Raw genomic sequence first — 23,122 nt, 5'->3', positions numbered from 1 at the left:
CAGCTGCAGAGTTAGATGAGGCATCATCAATATGAATGTTAAAATCCCCAAGAATTAAAACTTTCTCCAGCTTGATAATAGAAGATAAGAAGTCCATAAAATCCTTTAAGAACTCAGTAGCAGGGCCAGGAGGGCGATAGACTAAAACACAATGAAAGATGTTCGTAGAGCCCACCTTAATTGTTTGCGACTCAAAGGAAGAATAGTTTTCAGTTTGCATACCTCTGCAGGTGAAACTGTCCTTAAAGACAACAGCAAGGCCTCCACCACAGCAACCTAAACGGGGGGCGCCCAAGTAAGAGCAGTCTGCAGGACGCAGTTCGTTTAGGTGAATAAATTCGCCATCCCTCTGCCATGTTTCAGTGAGAAACAGAAAGTCCAGGCTTTTCCCTGTGAAGAGCTCATTCAGAGAGAAGGATTTGTTTGCAATGGAGCGGGCGTTCAAGAGCGCAATCCGATTAAAAGCTGGCAGCGCAGGTTTCCCATCAGCTTGTCGGAGTGGAATTGACAGCAAACACCGTGTCCGCACGCGAGGTCTCCAGCGGCGCCACGGAACCAGGGGACCAACCACCGGTTGTGCGATGCGGGCTGTGAGGGTGCAGCGGTGGGGAGATAATCAGCAAAATCCAGAGCATCAGATGGGCAGGATCCACGCTGTAGTGGCTGCAAGTACGTGTTTCCAATCAAATCCGGAAGGGTAACTGGCAGCAGAAACCGGGGACGCCTCTAGACGAGTCGGGAAGTCTCCGATCTGTAGGCTCGTCTGATGTGTACCTGGATGCCGGCCCTACAGCCTCTTTTCCTCGATTTCTTCTTGGAATTGCTTAGGGCACGTTTCGCAGGTAGCAAGAAGTAATCCGGTGAGGTGGAAGAGTGCACAAATGGTGGGGGGAAAGTTTTTCTATAACTATCCCAGTCATCATAAAGACGTTCCATAGACTCTTTGATGTGGAGCAAGGAAGAACGGTCGTAAATCACAGCAGCATAGCTCCATATATTAAATGTCAGGGCTGATATAAAAGCATAAAATACAATACAGCGTAGGCAGGTAGACGTCAAGCCGAGCAAAGGCGCCATCTTCCTGTCACAGATAAGGTACCAAATAAGGTACCAGATAAGCTACCTTATCTGGTACACACAGATGCCAGTACAACCGGACTTGGGGCAGCTCTTTATCAAGTGCAGAATGGAACCACACAGGTTATAGCCTATGCAAGTCGTGGTCTATCCTGTAGTGAAGCTAGATACCCCGCCCACAAGTTAGAATTTCTAGCTTTAAAATGGGCCATAACTGACAAGTTTCATGACTATTTATATGGGAACACATTCACAGTCATCACCGACAATAACCCATTGACTTACCTTCTAACCACAGCAAAGCTTGATACCACGAGTTATCGTTGGTTGGCTGCATTGTCCACCTATAACTTTGACATTAAGTACAGAGCTGGGAGACAAAATCTTGATGCAGATGGACTATCTAGGAAACCACATGACAAACCTGAAGACGATCCAGTTTTTATTGAGGAATGTCAACGCATTGATAAGTTCAGATCCCATCTCTTGTCCTCAGTCAAAGATGTCAAGCTCCAACTTCAATCTGATACCGTGATGGCAGCCTGTCAAAGACATATGGCCTTGGACCAGACTGAACCCTCTTGTGCTCTAGTCCAGTCACTTGCCATGTCTGCAGTTGCCATCCCAGACATGTTCCAAGAAGAAGGCATTGACAATAATCTCCTAGCCTTACCCAGATACACCCATACTGATCTTGTCAACCTGCAAAGAAAAGATCCAGCCATTAGTGAAGTCATCAAGCTGCTGGCAGCTGACTCACGTCCACCAGCCAATACTAAGTCTGAGTCTCACAATGTTCTCTTATTTTTAAGAGAGTGGAAACGTCTTGACCTTCAAACTGACTTACTGTACCGGAAACGCCAGTTGGGGCCAGAGACCTTGTTGCAGTTGGTCCTTCCTGATTCCTTACACCCTACAGTTATGCTCAATCTTCATGACAACATGGGGCATTTAGGAGTCGAACACACACTGGGACTCATTCGGTCACGTTTCTACTAGCCAAAAATGGCAATTGATGTTGAAAAGAAAGTGAAAGCTTGCGAGAGATGTGTCCGTAGAAAAGCCCTGCCAGACAAGGCTGCTCCTCTGGTAAATATTAAAACTTCCAGGCCCAGGGAGCTAGTCTGCATGGACTTCCTCTCAACAGAACCAGACAGTAAAAACACTAAAGATGTCCTAGTGATCACGGATCATTTTACAAAGTATGCTGTGTCCATTCCAACCATAGACCAGAAAGCCACCACCGTTGCAAAGAACTTATGGGAGAACTTCCTAGTTCATTATGGCTTTCCAGAGCGACTTCATAGCGATCAAGGGAGAGACTTTGAATCGCGTACAATCAAAGAACTGTGCTCTCTGATCGGTATCCGCAAAGTCCGAACAAGTCCTTATCATCCTCGTGGCAACCCTGTTGAGCGATACAATCGCACGTTACTCAGTATGCTCGGTACCTTGAAAGACACCGAGAAACATCACTGGCGTGACTTCGTAAAACCACTTACTCATGCTTATAACTGTACAAAAAATGATGTAATAGGCTATTCTCCTTATGAGTTAATGTTTGGTAGACAGCCTCGCTTGCCTATTGATATTGCCTTTGGCCTGCCACAGCCAAACAAGCCTCAGTTGACTCACTCTCAATACGTCAAGCAGTTGAAAAGCTACCTCGAACAGAGCTACGAAATAGCCATCAAAAACTCCCAGAAAGTAGCAGACAAAAACAAGAAACGGTTTGACAAAATCATCCGTGAATCCACACTACATGTGGGAGACCGAGTCTTGGTTTGAAATCTCCGCCTGAGAGAGAAGCACAAATTAACGGACAAATGGGAGCAAACAGTGTATATCGTTACCAAACAAATGGAAAACTTACCAGTATATACTGTAAAACCGGAAAACGGAGATGGACCTAACAGAACACTCCACAGAGATCTGTTACTTCCCTGTGGATTTCTCTCACCAACAGAGCATGAACCCGAGCAAGTCACAAAAACTAACAGACCACGCACAAGACAAAGTTCAGCTTTGGAAGTTGACTCCGACCAAACACTTGAGGAAGAGGAAGATGAGTTTTATTACCCTGAACCTCCACAAGTGAAAGACAGACATTTTTACCAAGTATGTGCCATACCGCCAACACGAGGATTCAAACAAAACAAAGATCCTGTAAATGATAACGAATGACCTAACACATTACCGGACATGACAGACTTACCTGAGCAGGAAACTGAGAACGAAACGGAAACATACTTACCTGAAGGCGAAACTGGAAGTTCAACTGACACCAACTTACCTCAAATGGACAGTGAAACAGACCTACCTCAGACAGAACGTGAAAGTGAAGCAAACTTACCACGAACTGAAAGTGACATAAGCCTACAAAACGACACACCAAGTGAGTCTGACACAGATACTCGAAAAGACAAAAATGTTTTGTCGACCAGTTTGTCAGATTCACCGTTGTCAGAGAACTCAACTCATCAACCTTCACCTGAAAGACAAGTTGAAAACGATGATGAACCTGAAACCTTGCAAACAGAAACACAGATCAGAAGATCTGAAAGAATTCGCCAACCATCCCAAAGACTCACTTATCCTCAGCTAGGTAACCCACTAGTAACAGTGGTTAAATCACTCTTTCAAGGATTGAACAAAGCTTTCATCGACTCCCTTGCTAAGGATGTTGACTATTCCACTAGAGCCATGCATGGGGACGTGCATGAGATTTAAGAAGGGAGGATGTAACCCAGTGAGTTTACACGACTCAGTAATGCACTACAACATTGTTATTGTTAATTGTGATTCATCATTACTCTGTTAATCACTGAGTTGAGCAAAAGTAAATCAATAATAAAAGATAAATACTATAAATATAAGAATAAAACCCCAAAGAATATATTTAACACCCTTACCGGTTAGGAAGGAACAAGCCCCGCCTTCCCCTGCTCTGTACCGTCACATGTGCTCAGACACAGAGGGAGACGGATATGCACGAGACCATCGCTGATTTTCACCGCCAAGCTTGTTGCTGGAAAATAACCATAAACTTGATAAAGTGAGCAAATATCCATACCGGAGATCTGCATGGACCTTGGAGAACCGGACCTGATTTGTTGAGAACATTTTGGACTTTGGAACCATCGCGGCTAGGTTTTTTTTTTATGGGATCGTGAGACCTGGATTTCTTCCTGACGTGGAAGATGGCGAGCCTTTCCCTTTGAACCGAACCACAGCCATTCCGAGTTGGCCCAGAAGGGCAGGTTGCTCTTCTCTCACGAACAATTGCAACAGTGCGGTAGGACAAAATCGCACCAATCACAGACTTTTGACCTATTGGATTTGACTTGACTGAACACTGACTATTAAGCCGGCAAGACTGACATATTTGAGCTCAGATAGGATTCTGGTTATTATTATTATTGCTGTCATTGTATTTTATTTTATGTTTTCATTCCTGTTTATGAAGTGCTGTTAAATTGTTGCTAAATAGTTCAATACAATTCAAAGCAACTTACCTGTGGCTCCAGTCATTCTTCTGCACGCAACTCACTTTATCCCTCCTACGAATCTAGCTATTGGCCCATTCTCTCCATCTTACTTTAACTTCCCCTACCCTATCCTGTACTTGGCTACATTTCTTTCAGCTCTACAAACATCAGCAAACACACAAACTGTGTGCAGTTTGTCTCACAGTGTGATGCAGCTAAAGTGCAGCTGCTGGATTTCACAGGGAGAGAAAAGAAAGAGCGCTAGCTTCACTCAGAGATGGAGAAAGATGAGAAAGACATCAGACTAACTGTTATCGCTCGCAGGTCAGTGCAGGATAAACAGGTTAGTTTGCTGCACTGTGATGGATTTAAAGTAAAGAACAGTGTGTGACTGCTGCACAGCAGCTGTGTTTCATGGTCACAGTTAGCTCACAGTGTAGCACAGATTCATTCACTGAATTCCACCTTCACACCAACTTCATCCAGTCTAACGTAAGGCGGCATAAACAGTGTAGAGTCAGTGCAGAGGATGGAAATCATCCAGGACAACTCAGAAAATCTACTGGAAATTAATGTGAGTTTGATTCTTATCTTCTCATCTTATCTTAATGTCCTTGTAGTACCATATCACCCTATTAGAGCACTTTGCTCTCGCACTGCAGGCTTACTTGTTCCTAGAGTATTTAAAAGTAGAATGGGAGGTAGAGCCTTCAGTTTTTAGGCCGCTCTTCTGTGGAACCAGCTTCCAGTTTGGATTCAGGAGACAGACACTATCTCTACTTTTAAGATTAGGCTTCAAACTTTCCTTTTTGCTAAAGCATATAGTTATGGCTGGACCAGGTGACCCTGAATCCTCCCTTAGTTATGCTGCAATAGACGTAGGCTGCCGGGGATTCCCATGATGCATTGTGTTTTTCCTTTCCAGTCACCTTTCTCACTCACTATGTGTTAATAGACCTCTGTGCATTGAATCATATCTGTTATTAATCTCTGTCTCTCTTCCACAGCATGTCTTTATCCTGTTTTCCTTCTCTCACCCCAACCAATCACAGCAGATGGCCCCGCCCCTCCCTGAGCCTGGTTCTGCTGGAGGTTTCTTCCTGTTAAAAGGGAGTTTTTCCTTCCCACTGTCGCCAAAGTGCTTGCTCATAGGGGGTCATATGATTGTTGGGTTTTTCTCTGTATTGTACGATCTACTGTACAGTATAAAGCGCCTTGAGGCGACTGTTGTTGTGATTTGGCGCTATATAAATAAAATTGAAATTGAAATTGATTCTTTTCCCCACATTGAACCATTACAACCAGTTTAGTTTCCCTCACCTGCTGAATCCACTTTAACCCCTGTGCACATTTCCCCATTGAGACACAAAGTTACCCTCTGTGTAGGCAACAGAACATTTCCTTCTTTTTCTTCAGATTCAGAGTATAATTAGTTTTTTTCTTAAAAGTTTATATTCCCATCTACTGATATTATGTTAATATTATGTTAATACAGCATAAGGTTCAGCAAAAATAGAAACATCCTCCAAGGAGTTATTTTTACTTTCTTGCATTGAGTATATTTCAGAGCCTGTACTTTTTTACTTTTACTTGAGTACAGTGTTGGGTGTAATGCGTTACTAAGTAACGCGTTACAGTAATTAAATTACTTTTCCACTGAAAAAGTAGAGTAACTAGTTACTGTTCATTTTTAGGTATTTTAATTACAGTTACTTACAATGTACTTGCGTTACATTGTAAAATAATTAAACTAGCTGAATATCATTATTTAATTTCAATAATTTATCTTCTAAAGGTAAAAGTAAACTCTGCCGCTTTAACATCGCTGTAGTGCAGGTGCACGTCATTTCACGCCAGTTTGCTGCATAGTCGTATTCTAAAGCGGAAGATGTCGGACTCGGCTGAAGCGTGTGGCTGTTTTATGAAATGGACATATTCCCGTCTCTTCACTTTACTGAAACAAGCAGACAAGAATATTACAGTAATATGTAAGCTATGTCCTGGGGAGAAAAATCTATCGGCCGCTGTTAATAGCAAGAGCATGAGAGCATAGACGAACACTTCTGAGTGATCCTTGTTCATCATCCATGGATAACACCGCGGCAACTCCTGCTAAGCAGCAAAACGTGATTTTACTTCAGCAGCACAGAAAGCGTCTGAAGGTGAGCTTAAAAAATGATTGCAGGCTACATTGTGGAAGACATGCTACCGCTGCGTACTGTAGAGTCTCCGTCTTTAAAAAAAAATTATTTATTATTTATAGAGTTTAATTTCTATTGTTTGCCCACTCAAGGTTTATAGGGATTTTAAGAAGTATTTAGTTAAATTACTTATTTAGTAATTAAGTTACTTTTCTGACACAGTAATTAGATAAGTATTTTAAATACAATATTGACTAAGTAATTAGTAATTAGTAATTAATTACTTTTTTAAAGTAACTTACCCAACACTGCTTGAGTACAAAACTGGACTGGAGTAATACTGGAGTATTTTTTAACAGTAGCATTTGTACTTCTACTTAAGTACAGAATGTCGGTACTTTTGCCAACGCTGCCGTCACAGCAAGTAAGAAATAAATGTGTTATGAGCGTCATAATTCTCCAACATCCCAACCACGCAGGGGCTCAGCTTTCCTCCGTCCAAGCACATGGATCCTTTATCAGGCACATATTTTAAAATGCTTTGAAACGTAGCGTTTCTTCCTTTGGAGGATGTTGCAGGATTTTGTTTTTACTTTTGTGTTTTTGTTTGTTTGTTTGAAAAAACCTTATTAGTGTGTTAGAAACCACGTTGCCACCATGCTGGTTCAGTTGGGTGTAGTTTATGTGGTAGATAAATTTGATAGATTTGAAATGTCAAATCAAATCGGAGAGTTCAGCCTCCGAGCTCATCACAACCTGCAAACATGCTACACAGAGAGACTCGGGAGTGATGAGTAAACACTCCCCCTGAGCCAGGAGATGGGTGCTGGGGCGGTGGAGGCAGCGAAGCAAGGCAGCAGTGGTGCTAAGGTGGCGCCTGTGGAGCAGGATCCCTCTCTGTCACAGTATCTTTGAGCAAGATGTTGAATCCCAACCATGCTGAGTGTGAAATATACCAACAGCTGTAAGGACTTGTTCTCTTGTAAGTGTCCTGTGTAGTAAACACTGTTGTGAATGCCTTAATGAGACAGTGTAATTCCCTTACAGTTGGCCAAGTTCACATCATCACATCTCTTTTTTAAAACTTTTTCCAGCTCTTCCTGCATATTTATTAAGTGTGACACGCATCACTAAGCTGAGAAGCTTTGTGCGCCGTGCCCACTGACTTTGAGAGATGTCTTAAAACAAAACCTACGATTTCCCCACAAAACGTTGTAATTTAGTGGTGATTTGCTGAAAAGAGACTCCTCGTAGGTGGCTTTTTTTTCTTCGTTTGACCTTAATCGTGACACAGTGGGAAATAATATATAGATTACAGGAAGGACATGTAGACCCACCGCATCCACTCATCTTTTCTAAATCCCGTCAGCTAAATCATGCCACTTCCTCTCAACCTTTGTTTGTTTAATTCTGTTTGCAACATCCATCCCACGCAGCACAACATCAGACTGATCAATCGCCACGCTCCCTCACACTGCTGCCATTGTCAGCACCCTCCCGAGTCGAGGAACACACTGGCAAGCTCTGTTTGCATCCTTTCTCCGGGCCTTGAGCAGACTATATAGCACTCTCTTTGTTTGCCCCACCCATATTGATGGAATCTGAAAGTAAGCAGATTTGCAACGGATATTAACAGTAGGCCTGCAGAACAATAGTGCAGAGAAGCGTGGCACAAGGTTGAGAACAAATGCGCCCTTTATACCGAGTGGGGGCCGTGTTCGGAGACAGGAGGGGAGGAGATGCATGAGGAGGGGTGTCTTCTCACACTGCAGATGGAAATGAGAATATCTGCACATACACCATGAGTTTGTAGTGATGGTCAGACTCACTGAAGGCCTGTCATGATATACAGCCATATACACACAGACACAAGCAGCTGGGGAGTCTGTGCTGTATGTCTCTGTCTTCAGCTTCAGCAGCCTTCCCCTCCTCACTGCCAATAAGGGCGCCTTTACACCTCCCTCGATGGCTCCATCCTTCCATCCCTCTGACAGCGTCGCGGGGGGCATTATTGGTTAAAGCTGCAGGGAGTCTTTTCACACACATGCTATGATTCTAGTCTGCAGCACGGCACCTCCGTAGGGTCAAAGGAAAGTTGCGCTGACATGTTTTTATGTCTTTGTTTCCCATGCAGCAGCAGAGGGTTCAGTCAGAATTTCATTTTGAGTTTGAATGCACCTGTAATGTAGGTGAAAAACTGAGCCTAAAAACATTTAATGGACATGTTTGCTGTGTTTTGTTGCTCCACAGACACCAATCTGCAGATTCCACACTAAACCATATTTAGGTAGCTGAAAATGTATTCTGCATACTGTCTTTGGTATTTATTATGTAGTACGACGGTGAATTTGCAACTGTTTATTAAAATGTTTCCCTATGAACACATTCATATGTATGTCTGAAACCAATTCAATTTGTTATTAATTTACACTACGTAGGAATAATGAAAAAATCTGTTAAATCAGTTAAAAGAAGGATTATAAGAAGTCATTTTCATTGCCACACAGATGATACCAAGCTTTCCTGTCCATCAAGCCAAACGAATGAGTTTAACTCCAGAAGTGCTAAAGACATACCTGGATGACATCTAATCATTCTACATTCAGGAAAAAAAATTAAGGTTCCTGTTCTTGATGCTAAAAATCTGAGAAATACGGTGCTAACCTTGGCCTCCAGTACTCCCTGTACAAAAGCTAGTAAAACTCCCTGAAAAGCCTTCGGTTGATTCAAAATGCTGCAGCAAGAGTACTGACAGGGACTAGAAAGACACAGCATATTTCTCCCATATTGGCTTCTCTTCGTTTGGCTTTGTTTTAAATCCAGAATCAAATTTAAAATGCTTCTCTTCACATATAATTTCTTATCTTGAAGACCTCACAGAACCACATCAGAGCACTTCTGAGGTCTGGACTCTGTGCAGGCCAGTCGAGTTCTTCGCACATCCATGTCTTTATGGACAAACTGTTCCCACAATGTTGGGAGAATGAAATAGTCTAAAATGTCTTGTTAAGCTGAAGCTTTAAGAGTTCCTTTCACTGGAACTAAGGGCCTGACTCCTGAAAAACAGCCCCACACAATAATCCCCCCCTCCACCAGACTTTACTCTTAGCACAGTGCAGTAAGTACTGTTCTCCTGGCAACCACCAAACCCAGACTCATCCATCGGATTGCAGACAAAGAGGCGCAGTTCTTGAGCTAATCTGAAGGCCAGATGAAATTAGTTGTGACGAATTTCACTGCTGGGCTTGTTGCGCAGGTAGCATCTTATCACAGTACCACTGGATTCACTGAGCTCCTGCGAGAGACCCATTCTTTCACAAATATTTAAAGAAGCAGTCTGCATGCTTAGGTGTTTGATTTTATACACCTGTGCGCACGGAAATGACTGTAACACCTCTGTTCAATGATTTGGACGGCTGATGAAGACAATACAGTGTTAGGGCTGAATCAGGTGGTCCTGACGTTTCTTCCCAGGCTGCCGGGGGCTTCCCATGATGAAGTGTTTCTTCTTCACTCACCTCTTTTCACTCTCTATATGTTTATACAACACTGCCTTTTGTGCCTTTTGTCCTTTCTTCCTCCCCTCACCCCCAACCAGTCGCAGCAGATGGCCCCGCCCCTCCATGAGCCTGGTTCTGCCGGAGGCTTTTTCCTGTTAAAACAGACATTTTACCTTTCCACTGTTTCCAAGAGCTTGCTCAAAGGGGTCATCTGAGGGTCATCTATAGGGTTACAATTTAAACCATCTTGAGGTGACTGTTGTTGTGACATTGCACTAAAACTGAACTGAATACTATAGTTTCCATAAAAATCATTCTGTTTAATTTTTGGTGCTTATCTGCTTAAATGTAATGTAAACAAGGGAGGAGGCCACACCTGAAATTATTGACCAGTCAACTGATGCGTTACTGTAGGGTCTGCCTTGAGGCGACTGTTGTTGTGATTTAGCACTGAATCAATAAAACGAATAGTTATGTCTATAACTTCTGTTCCCTGAAGGAGAGGAACGAGGTACAACACATAAGTATGGGATATCACGCCCTCACGTGTCCTGGCTGAAGAAACCCATATTCACGCCTTTAAGGCAGATGACGTGTGATGACACGCGCATGGCCCCGCGTGCACATATACCCCCTGTCATCACAGTCATCCCTCAGTTCGATAGCTGCTCTTCACCGAGCCAAACTGCTCAGTGGGGCCACCTTGTGTTGTACCTCATTCCTCTCCTTCAGAGAATAGAAGTTATACATATAACTGTTCATCCCTTTCAGTCGATTCACTCAGTACAACACATAAGTATGGGACATATATACACGCCCCGCAGAGCAGCCACCGAACCAGAATCGGACCACCACATCCTTAGTGAGCGGTAGACCCAGCAGAAAGGATAGTATGAGCCACCGAAGGGGCTGTAATGTCCAACCGATAAAACCACACAAAAGTGTGCAGTGATGCCCAACTAGCTGCCGCACAAATATCACCTACAGGCACCCCTTTAAAAAGAGCCCATGAGGTTGCCATCCCCCTGGTGGAATGAGCTCTCACCACCTGGGGCAAAGCAAGACCTTTGGTGCTGTACGCCAGTGAGATAGCTTCTATAATCCAGTGGGACATCTTCTGTTTAGACAGAGATCTACCTCTATTTGGATTAGCGAAGCAGACAAACAGCTGGTCACATAAACACACATTCTGAGTGCGCTCAATATAGGTGCGTAGCACACGCACTGGACAAAGAGAATGCATCCTCCTCTGCTCCTCAGGTGCAAAAGGAGGGGAGCAAAAGCTCAGCAACTCAAACTCCATTGAGTTATAAGATGCAGGCATGATCTTGGGAAAATAGGCAGCATTTGGACGCAATACGACCTTGTGGCCATCAGGAGAAAACTGTGTGCAGGAGGGATGCACAGACAGCGCATGAAGGTCACCTACTCGCTTTGCCGAAGCCAAAGCGAGAAGTAATGCGGTCTTATATGAAAGAAATTCCATATCCACAGACTCAATGGGTTCAAACGGGGGCTACAAAGGGCCTCCAGCACCAAAGGCAAGTCCCAAGCAGGGACACTGGACTTAAGCACGGGTCTCAGCTGGCGAACCCCTTTCAGAAAACGTATGGCGAGGGGATGTGCACCTGGTCTCACCCCGTCAAAGCCAATATGACAAGCAGATATAGCTGCTAAATAAACCTTAATTGTCGAAAATGAAAGGCCCTTATCCAGCAGCTCCTGCAGGAATGTCAAAACATCCACAATAGAGCACTGAAATGGGAGAGTGTGGCGGTCCTGGCACCACTGCTCGAAGGCTCGCCATTTGTAAGCGTACAAGCCTCTAGTGGATGAGACCCTAGTGTTCTGAATTGTCGCTATCACACTAGGTGGCAAACCCTTAGCAATCAAGTTTGACCTTTCAGCAGGTAAGCATGAAGGCGGCACAGATCCGGGCGCGGATGAACCACTTCTCCTCCTGCTTGAGAGAGGAGGTCCCTGCGGAGAGGAAGCTGCCAAGGACTCGCTGCTAGCAGGCTGATTATCTCTGCATACCACGACCTTGTGGGCCACCAAGGGGCCACTAGGATCAGAGAGAGGGACTACCGACGCACTCTCTCTAGAACTGGAGATATCATTTCCACTGGGGGAAATGCATACAGGAGCACGTCTGGCCATTGGTGCGCTAGCACGTACATGCCCAAGGGTGCATCGTGGTCGATTATGGAGAAGAACAGGGGGCAGTGAGTATTTACCCTGGAAGCAAAAAGATCTACTTGCGCCTTGCCAAATAGATCCCAAATCTGAGCCACTATTAAAGGGTGTAACCTCCATTCTCTCACCAGAGGACCCCCCCTGGAGAGAAGGTCCGGCCCCAGGTTCAGGTGGCCCGGGACATGGGTGGCTCTTAGAGACAGAAAATGAACACTGCACCATAACAGCAGAGAGTAAGACAGCTTCAACAGGGAAAGAGAGCGTGTTCCTCCCTGCCTGTTTATGTAAGACACCACTGTTGAATTGTCCGTCCTGACTAAGACATGCTGGCCCTCCAGGACTGGACGGAAATGTTTGAGAGCTAAGAACACTGCTAACAGCTCTAAGTGGTTGATGTACAGCTTGCGCTGGGCTGCGGACCAGATACCTCTCACTGATGCACCCTCACACAGCGCTCCCCACCCTCTTAGGGAAGCATCTGTGGACACCACCTTGCGAAACAACACCCTCCCAATCCGAGAGCCCTGATGCAGCAGCCTGGGCTCCCTCCAAGGATGGAGAGCTATCATGCAAGACGCGGTTACCGGCAGCCTCCTCCAGAGGTGATGCGATGCACACAGGCGGTGAGAGAGAGTCCAGCGTTGAAACGCTCTCATTTTTAACAGTCCAAGTGGCACTACGGCGATCATAGATGCCATCATGCCCAACAAGCTTAATATCGTCTGGAAACGCAGTCTGCGTCCCAGCTGAAACTGAGCGAGGCAGCGATGAAACGCGGCCACTCTGTGCTCCGACAAGTGTGCACGGCTGGAAAGCGAGCATATTTCCAAACCGAGGAAAGAAATCTGCTGACTCGGGATTAGCGAGCTCTTTTGAAAGTTCACAGAGAACCCCAGTGTCTGAATGTGTGACAGCACCAGTGACAGCTGTGTTTCAGCCTGCTCTCTGGAGCAAGCTACGAGAGCCCAGTCATCTAGGTAGGCTAAGATGCGGATGTGTCTCTCTCTGAGGGGCGCTAGCGCTGCTTTGGCACATTTCACAAATGTGCGAGGAGCGAGCGACAGCCCGAACGGCAGCACTGGGTATTCATAGGCTACGCCCTCGAATGCAAACCTCAGAAACTGCCTGTGTTTCGGGTGTATAGCCACATGAAAATAAGCATCTGTTAGATCGATTGTTGCAAACCAATCTCCCGGTCCGACTGCATTCAAGAGCTGTCTGAGTGTTAGCATCTTACTTGTACTTGTAGATACGTGTTCAAGACTCGCAGGTCGAGGATGGGATGAAGCCCTCCCCCTTTTTTCGGAACAACAAAATAACAGCCGTACCAACCTTTGTCTGTCCTCGACGCGGGGACCACTCTTATTGCTCTTTTCTACAATAGCACATTTATTTCCTCCCTGCATATCATGGGCGCCTCGGTGCCGACAGTCGTGTTTACGACTCTCTGGAAACGAGGCGGCTTGACCCGGAACTGCAACCAGTAACCCATGGCAACGGTTCGCAGCACCCATGGAGAGGGGGCGCAAGTGCGCCACTGAGGGAAGTGAGCAGCCAGCCGGCTGAGGTAAAAGCAGCGTCTCCCTGCCGCTGGACCCCTTCTCAACTCGAAACCACAGCTAGGAGGGCTGAGGCTTCTTCCTCAGCGTCTGGGGACGTCTGGGGACGTCTGGGGATGATGTGGCGCAGGGCTTCCGTCTGCTTCTTCCTCAGATCGAATCTAGCCTGAATGGCTTCAAGTGAATGTCCGAATAACCCAGCCGCAGACACTGGTGCGTCCAGATATACAGCTCTGTCCCTATCCGGGACGTCAGAGAGGGTCAGCCACAGGTGCCTCTGCGCCACTACTGTCGAAGCCATCCCTCTGCCCAGGGAGAGCGCTGCACAGCGAGACGCACGGAGGATGTGATCTGTGGCGACTCTGACCTCGTTAAGAAGAGGTGCCAGCGGGCTGTCATCAGGAACCAGCGATCCAAGCTCCACCAGGCACACTGCCTGGTATGTCTGGAGCATGGTGACGGAGCTCATGGCGCGAGCAGTGCCGGCCTGAGCCCGATAAATCTTCTCCAGCTGCGAAGCAGAGAATCTGCAGTGCTTGGACGGCAGAGTTGCGGGGCTGCTGACACCAATGGTTATAGGACGGGGCCAGATAAGCAGCCAGAGACGGCTCCATAAGGGGTGGGTTAGCTAAGCCAATTGCCTGTCCAATTCCATGTACTGTCCATAGCCGGGCACAGTGACGCGGGTAGAAAGAGGTTTGTCCCATGATGCTGTTAGCTCGCAGACAAAGTCTGGGAACATCGGAAGGCAGTTTTTGGCTGTTGCGGGCTCCGGTGGGAGGAAAAAGCCAGGGAACCGCAACGGCTTCTGAGCTGGCGGAGGAGAGGGCCAGTCCACCTGCAGCTTCTCAGCAGCACAGCGAAACAGGGAGAAAAGAGAGGTGTCATCGTGGCCGACAGGCATCGTGCTGGTCGCTGTCATGCAAAGAGAAACCGCACCCCTGAGGACAGAAGATTTCTGCTTTGCTCGCTTCAGTTTGGAGTCCATTTCAAAAAACGCAAAGCAAAACGCTGCACAGGAAAACTCGAAATTAGCACTCCACGGGCAGCCTACGCACCAACTGCGCGGTGGAGGCTAACACCAACAGGGGCAGTTAAGCTAAGTCCAAGTCGGCAGACAACGGAGCTAACTAGCAGCAGCTAGCTAGCCCAACTCAGCAGAGGTGTTCTCAGCGAGGTGAAGCATAAAGCATGTCGATTCTGATTCTGAAAATATCTGAATATATCTTGATTACGTCATTTAAAATCTACTGTGGTGTTGTACAGAGGCTATATACACAGCTGCAGCTGCCATAAGACATAAATAAGACTGCCTACTGTATGTGTTTCCAGGACAATAACTGAGAGATTATTGTGTATACTGTAACCCAGATTATCAGTAAAATGACAGAAAAGTTGACCAACCTGGGACAATAGCTATATGTTTACCGTGCATCTTTGCTTTGTACCATTCCATAATTTAATAACAGCTAAATCAGCACAGTTTGATATTATATTTGCATCATGTTATTTGGCAGGCTAACCATTTCACATGAGAATCAAACAGTGTTACAGGAAAGGAGAATCTGGGAGGGTCTCATTTTTAAGTTCTGTTACAGACCATTCACACACTGGCAGTAAACAAAAAAGAGTAATACATGGAAAAAGTTGCCCCAGTAACACAACTAGATGACTTAATTGTTTTAGTTCTGTTGCATTTGCAGTAATTGGTGCCTACAAGCATGCTCACTGATGAATACATTTACTGTTTGTGGGATGGAAGCCTCCCGAATGTCTCAGTAAATCCCAGAAGAAGCTGTCATTTATGGCAAACTAACACGTGTAGCTTGTCGCAACAAACAGAAGCATATTTTGGTGGGTGATTAAAACATAGACTTTATTCAAATAAGAAAAATAGTGTACATACTATGCTATGTAGAGATCTTTACTATGTACAGTCAAATACACCAATATTTCTCTTTTTTATACATATATAAAGTACAGTGGGAATGATAATAATATACATGTGTGGGTAAAATACCCACACAGGATACCCACACTGCAGGAGCTGCTCAGGGCCTCCACAGTCTCATGCAGGGGGTGGGAGGTCTTGTCCATAACAGACATTAGCTTGGCTAACATTCTCCTCTCAGCCACCTCCTCTGTGGAGTCTAGGGGACTGGCCAGGACAGAGCTGGCCCTTTTTACCAGTCTATTAAGCCGTTTCCTGTCCGTCTCCGTGCCGCCACCTCTCCAACAGACATACATAACCTGTTGTTTGTAAAGATGTATGTGGTCAGCAGGTGTTGACATGAGGATTATATTTCTCTTTAGATATTAATGTTTATGTTCAAAGGAGGAGTGTGTGGGTGTTTACTGGCATGATCTCAAAAAAAAAAAACTACAAAAATCCTTTCTATGAATAAACAGTGAAGTTGGAAACAAACAGAAATTCCAAAGCACAGGTAAGGCCAGTGGCTTCTGCCTCTTCAGATAAGCAACTGAGGGGAAACTTGTGTATTTTGACAGGCAATTTTCTCCTTCAGTGTTGTTGCTGAAGAGGTGAAAATGATGCATCAGTTTGCCAAGAGCCCTCTTTGAATATTTACCATCATTAAAAAGTGCTACACGTAGACCTTTTAACCGTGACTGCAGCTTGACGAGGTGTCTGCAGGATGAACATGCCGCAGAGTCGAGGGAAACTACGGGAGCTCCACCTGCATTTTGGTGAAGAGGCTGTAAATATAAATCAGAAGCATACAAACAGCAGATGTAATGGACCATCCAGGGAGAGCAATGCACACTTACCGGCACTTCCTGTGAGAGCAGTGAGTGCATGCTATCTGAGTGTGTGTTTGATTATAAGGATGGTGAGATGGTCAAGTACCGACACCTCAGCACAGACAGATGGTGAGCTCTCCCTAATTTATTTACCAGCCAGGGAAAGAAAGTCAGATGGAGAGCCAGAGAGTGGAAGCTCAGTATTGCATACACTCTAAAATCAGTTGCGCTTTCAAAAGAAACAAAGTTTATATTAAATTAGGTGAGATTAGAAAAAAGTAATGTGTCGTGAAGCGCAGATGGTTTTCCTGGATATGCAGAAAATGGTCAGCTGGTATGTTATAAAGAAGAACTGGAAGCAAATAAAACCTCCCATTTGGACATCAGATTAAGTTTCCCTTGGTCCAAATCTATTCCAGAATGACTGCAGTGTCGCTGTTGTCTCCGAGAGGTGTAGAAGTGAGTGTAATCACACCTGATGGCTCTTCTTCCTCTCTTGCCGGAGCACACAATAAAGAAACACACAGATGGGGCAGATCTTCTCACTCTCAGATTTCTTTTATTTGGACATTCAAAAATTACTTGGACAGGTTTTGGTAATTCAACTACACTTTGCACCAGGAGTGCCAGTTTCACCTGCAAAGAGGTTGGTTATATTGCAGAACGCTGGCACTTGTTGCAGCAGGGGCGCACAGGGAGCGAATGCTGCATGGAGTGAAAGGGATTAGATAAGCCGAGGAATGGGAGTGAAGTCAGAGGACTTGGTGCAGATGGTGAGCCTTGCTGCAGAGGTCTGAATAACGGTCCAGGAAGAAGCCACAGTATCAGTGTGCTCTTTAAACATCTTTGTGTCTCTGTCACCAAAAACACTACAACTGATGACTGAGTGAGGATAACAATAAGATTCATTTATAACGACTTACAACCAGTGTTGGGGTTACTCAAAAAAGTAAAGCATACTTATTACAGTACTATTCATTACAGTGCTTGCTACACTTTGTCGTTATACCATAAAATTACCTGAATTAGCAGTTAACAATATAAATCCCAGGCTACAGTCCCGCACACCGACACAAATCCCCGTCCTAATGAGGATCTTTTTCTTACGAACACAAAGCAAAGATGAAAAACAGCACAAAGAGACTTCAAAGCGATCACATCACAGTGATTCTCCTGTAGAAACACGAACAGGTAGAGCGGGCGGCTGCAGACTGACTGATCATCACTTTGTCACCTGTTGAAGTTCTGGCTGCTGGGCTGAGGGCAGGAGCCACACTAGCTTAGTGTTAGCATGCTACCTGTGCAGCTGTTTACAAAGAGCCAAAGTTGTTAGCAATATAATGCAGTTGTCTTTGTCCTGGGTGCAGTTTGTGCTTTACCATCATGCCGTGGTAGCCTGTTCCATCATTGTCCTTTTAAACAGTGAGTGAGGAAGAAAAAAAGCATGTTTGGGGTTTTTTCTTCTTTCTATCCGGCCAGCACGCAGATAACTAAAGTGCCTTTGTAATGCAAGTAACAAAATAATTGTAACTGTAATGTAATAACTGAATTAGTATAAAAAAAATACAATCCTCTGAAATGTTTGCACAGCCATCCAACAGCAGGCTGAAATCTTCTATACAGCAGGATCTGATATATTTATGAAAACTGATGAGAGTTCATAAAGAGTACAATTAAAGGAAAATGCACATAGAGACAATGTACAGATAGACTACATAGTAACATGTGTTTGAAGTTAGCTTTTATCTCAGCAGAGGAAGAGAATATCTTTCATTTTCAGCAGCACTCTGAGTGCTGACAAGGTTAATGAGCTAACATCGGTGAAATGAGAAATTAGGATATTTACATACGGTGAAAGAAGAAAAGCCACCTCAGTAAAGAGCATGTGTCCCACACATTTTCTCTGCTGGCTTAGACAAATTAAAGCACATATTACCCACTAGTGACTATAATCTCAAAAACATAATCACTGTTAATGTCTGGGTTTGACTTATTTGGGAGCCAGTCTGAGCTGAGCTCCCTTGAACACAAGTCTCAGTTCATCCTCTCTCAAGCAGTTTATCTCTTTTCCCTCCTATTAGGGCAACCGTATTTTGACTGGCTTGCTCCTCGTAAATTGAAGGTGTGGACAGCGATGTATGTGGTGCACAGTCAAGTCATTATCCAGATATGTTTGTTAAAAGCACTGAAGCTTGGGTAGCTTGGAAGAAGCTTGTGCAAACCTTGTAAAAAGCCTTACAGGTCAGACTGAGTTTGGCTTAGAAGTATTCTTGTTTCATTTATCCATGAAAAAATATCTCAACTGATGGCCATCAGCACATATTTTAATGGTTGTATTTGGTGTATAGAGGGTGAGTGTTGCTGGTTCATGATAACAAAAAGAGAGGGGGCTTCTGCCTAATAAGCAGTCAACACTCATAATAAGCACACCTTGGCTTTTTATTTATTTATTAATCTGTACTCGTACCCACAAAAAAGCTCAGAGGGCAACACAAACCCTGGTTAGCATCATCACGCTGATGAAAGGAATAGCTTTTTAAATGGTTTCTCTTCTCTTGTTTTCAGTCATCCAGTGGCAATATACAGCTGCTGAACCTTGTTGCTAGGAGAGATGCAACTCCAATCACCGCTATTGGCCAGAAAGGCCAGGATGTTCATCCAATAAAAGCCCCGCAGCAGCAGGACAGTGATAGCCACCCAGACACAATTATTATGGTGCCCTGACTGCTGCTGTTGAAGTACCTGTTGGAAAGGTCAACACTCAAATTGTTGGTGGATGTCAGCTGATGGATAAGAGAGCACGAGAGCATGAACACATGTACTGTATCTGTGCTCGTATTAGTCAGCATACAAACCCTGTGTATAGAGAGAGTGTGGGTAACACAAGTAATTCAAAATAAATACACAATAATGTAAAACAAATATTTAGTCTTGCTGGTAAAGAGAGAAATATGTCCTTTTTAAAAGAGACGTGGCGTTAATCACCTCAGTCTAGTCCAGGCTCTACATCCACTGATAGAACTTATGATTGTAAATCACTGTCAATAATAAGGAATCTGAGAAGACTGTAAAGAATCTAACTGAATAAACAGTGCAACCATCCATCACTAAAATCCCAGACACCACAAAACCAGTCAGTTCGTCAACTAACAAAATCAGTTCAATAGAATTAAAGCTCAAAAGTCAAAATGCAGACATCTTTCTTCTTCTGTGGGAATGAGCAGAGTGAGCAGCAGCCACATGCTGCTAATCAAATACAACTAATCAACAGTTATCAGCAAACGTGAGCACTGCCAACAAGGAACGTCATAATCGTGATTACAGAGAAGCAATTGTTACTGCCAATCAATCAGGGAAACATTATATAACCATTTCCACACAATTTCAAGTCTGTGATTCTACAGCGAGAAAGATTATTCACAAGTGGAAACCTGTTCATGTTATCAATCTTCCCAGGAGTGGATGTTCTAGAAAATTCACCCCAAGGTTAGACGATCCAGTGCTCAGAGAAACTACAAGAAACTGTACTCCCAAAAGCTGCTTCCAGTCTACAGGCCTCAGTTCAATGTTAAAGTTCATGACAGCACAAAAAAGACTGAACAAGTATGGCTTCTTTGGAAGGGTTGGCACGAGAAAGCATCTTCTCTCTAAAAACAACATGGCAACGCAGGTTTGCAAACTTGCATCTAAACAAACCACAAGACAGCATATCAACACGAATGCTTTAAACCAGCTGTGAAGAGCAGCGGTGAACGGGTGATGATTTGAGCTTGTTTTGCAGCCTTGGCATCTTGCAGTCATTGAGTAGACCACAAACACCTCTGTATGCCAAAATATTGTAGAGCTAGATCATGCAAAAGGACAATGATCCCAAGCACAGCAGCAAAACTACAATAAAACGTCTGAAAAGGAAAAGAATCAAAGTGTTGCCTTCAGTAAATGGAGAAAACTTTTATTAACAGCAAATATTAAATATGTCTGAAAGCTGTGCAGGAACTAAATGTGACACCAATGTCACCATCATCCACCAGGCCATCAGCGACTTGGTTGGGTTTTGTTTTAGCCAAATGATTAATGGGTTAGATTTGAGTTAGATTTTCAGTAACTAGTAGACTTTACAGTTATTCTGTTTGGTGCTCCAAAATGGTTAAAAACGATGAAAACAGCAGCTGACATTAACCAAACCGTACCCGTCACTCTCACATTAGTCCTCAGTCATCAGTGATCTCATGGATGCTAAGAGGCTAACTGTAAAATGCTGACAGTATGTGACAGAGGATTTACACAGCGTAATGCATTTAAAAATACTGTAATCACTTTACTGTTCTAAATTCAGTAATCAGATTACAGTTATAAATCATTGAATATTGTCATTACTTAAACTGCACAAGAAGCCTCGTGTGGAGGCATAACGAAAATGGCAGAGCACTCTGCAGCTTTGGAGAAGTAGCCATATAAACATTACGTTCATGCTTATTACACAAAAAACAAGAATGTGACCTTGAAGTGCAAAATATGCCCAGGCCAGAAGCAATCTGCTGCTGCTAAAATGGTATCAACACATCACCTACAAACACAGCATGCTAATGAATAGCATCAGTACAGACCACATGCTAACACTTAGCTAGTAGTGAAGAACCTAGAATGATGCCAAAGCTGACTGTATGCTGATCCTGCCAAATACTTAAAGCAGTCAGGCATGTTGTTTTGTAGTATCTGTTTCTACAAATACTTGTTTTTACAATCATACCGCTAAAACCAGTAATGTTTCTCCCACTGAAAACGCTACGTCCAGATGAACACAATCAACCTTTTTGCAGTCTACAGACACAGGGTTTAGCAGACATGTGAGTGCTAACCGTGTGACATTAACTTGTCAGCAACCCGAGCTTGCTCAATAGGGCTGTAAAGACTTTTTAAATGTCTTAAAACTATGTGGGAAGCCTGTTTTCATTAGTAACCCACTCCCAACGCAGGATGCTTCAGCACTCCTTAGCCTCAATACCTGGTATCAGAGCGATAATGTAGTTTTTATAGACAATTTTAATGTAATAATGTATACTTTATTAATCCCTATAGGGAAATTACTCCTCTGCATTTAACCCATTCACTCAGTGAAGCAGTGGGCAGCCACCAATCCAGCGCCCGGGGAGCAGTGTGTGGGGACAGTACCTCGCTCAGGGGTACCTCAGGGTAGCCGTTCAGTGGATTAGAACACTCGACCTTGCGATCATGGGGCGACCACTCTACCTACTGAGCTGTCCCTTCAGAATTATGCCTTCCTTTTTAGGAGTGATGAAATCCACCCCAATTGGTCAGGCAGCTGAATCTTAACTGCTTCGTGTAGTACACTGCGCCATGCAACTGATGTTTACATCCTAAAACCTCTCTCTGAAGTCTTTTTCTTCATTTCCATTTATTGTGGCAGCAAACAGTTCTGTTTTAACTACAGTTCTCACCAACTGAGTAGACTCTCTGGACCTCAACTACATGTAAGTTCTTATAGTAATTTCCAAAGTTCTCCCTGAGGTTTTAGAAAAGACCGTTTCTGAAGAATAAAGTTTTTAAAACAAAAATGAGCTCTAAAACATTAGAGTTGGGTTTTAGAGCAAACCGTAGGTCAGAGACATCACTGCTCAGAGTGATACGTGATGTCCTTTCAGGCTTCTCTTCTGGAACCAGTTCCCAATTTGGATTTGTGAGCCAGACACCCTCTCTACCTTTAAGTTGAGAAACTTTCCTTTTTGATAAAGCATATATTTAGAGCTGGATTGGGTGATCCAGAATCCTCCTTTAGTTACTCTGCAATGGGTCTAGGCTGCTGGAGGATTCCCATGATGCACTGAGTGCTTCTTCTTTGCTCACCTTTTCTACTCACTCTGTAATTATACACCTCTCTGCATTCAATCATTGGTTATTGTTAATCTCTGACTCTCTTCCACGGTGTTCCTTCATCCTGTCTTTCTTCCATCACCCCCAGCTGGTCATGTCAGGTGGCCACCCCTCCTTGAGTCTTGTTCTTCCTGTTTAAAGGGAGTTTTTCCTTCCAAGTGTCACCAAAGCGCTTAGTTATGTCATTTTAGTGACCAGTGTCAGGATGGCTGAGCGGTCTAAGGTGCTGTGTTGAGGTTGCAGTCTCCCCTGGAGGCGTGGGTTTGAATCCCACTTCTGACATTGAGTTGTTACTCTTGGCTGTCAAACATGCCCTACCTCCACCCTGATTGGAGGATAACTGCACTGCCAACACCCATGGACATTACACTTTATTTATAAACCGTATCTCTATGTATACTTTAATGCAACCAACATCCCTACCTCTTTAAACTGTATTTATTATACCACTGTTTATTATAGTTGCAACAGCACCCCCCCCCCCAATGTGCAATATCACTGATCACACT

General features: G+C 44.2%; 1 non-coding gene across 1 annotated transcript; it reads left to right on the top strand.

Moving 5' to 3' along the window:
- The first annotated feature begins 22,812 nt into the window (after positions 1 to 22,812).
- trnal-gag (transfer RNA leucine (anticodon GAG)) lies at positions 22,813 to 22,895 on the top strand. The gene has a single exon. It is a non-coding gene; the product is annotated as a tRNA-Leu (tRNA).
- The last annotated feature ends 227 nt before the right edge of the window (positions 22,896 to 23,122 follow it).

This window comes from Pelmatolapia mariae, linkage group LG14 (assembly GCF_036321145.2).
Source record: "Pelmatolapia mariae isolate MD_Pm_ZW linkage group LG14, Pm_UMD_F_2, whole genome shotgun sequence".
Taxonomy (NCBI): Eukaryota; Metazoa; Chordata; class Actinopteri; order Cichliformes; family Cichlidae; genus Pelmatolapia; species Pelmatolapia mariae.
This window is presented reverse-complemented; position numbering and strand designations above follow the sequence as displayed.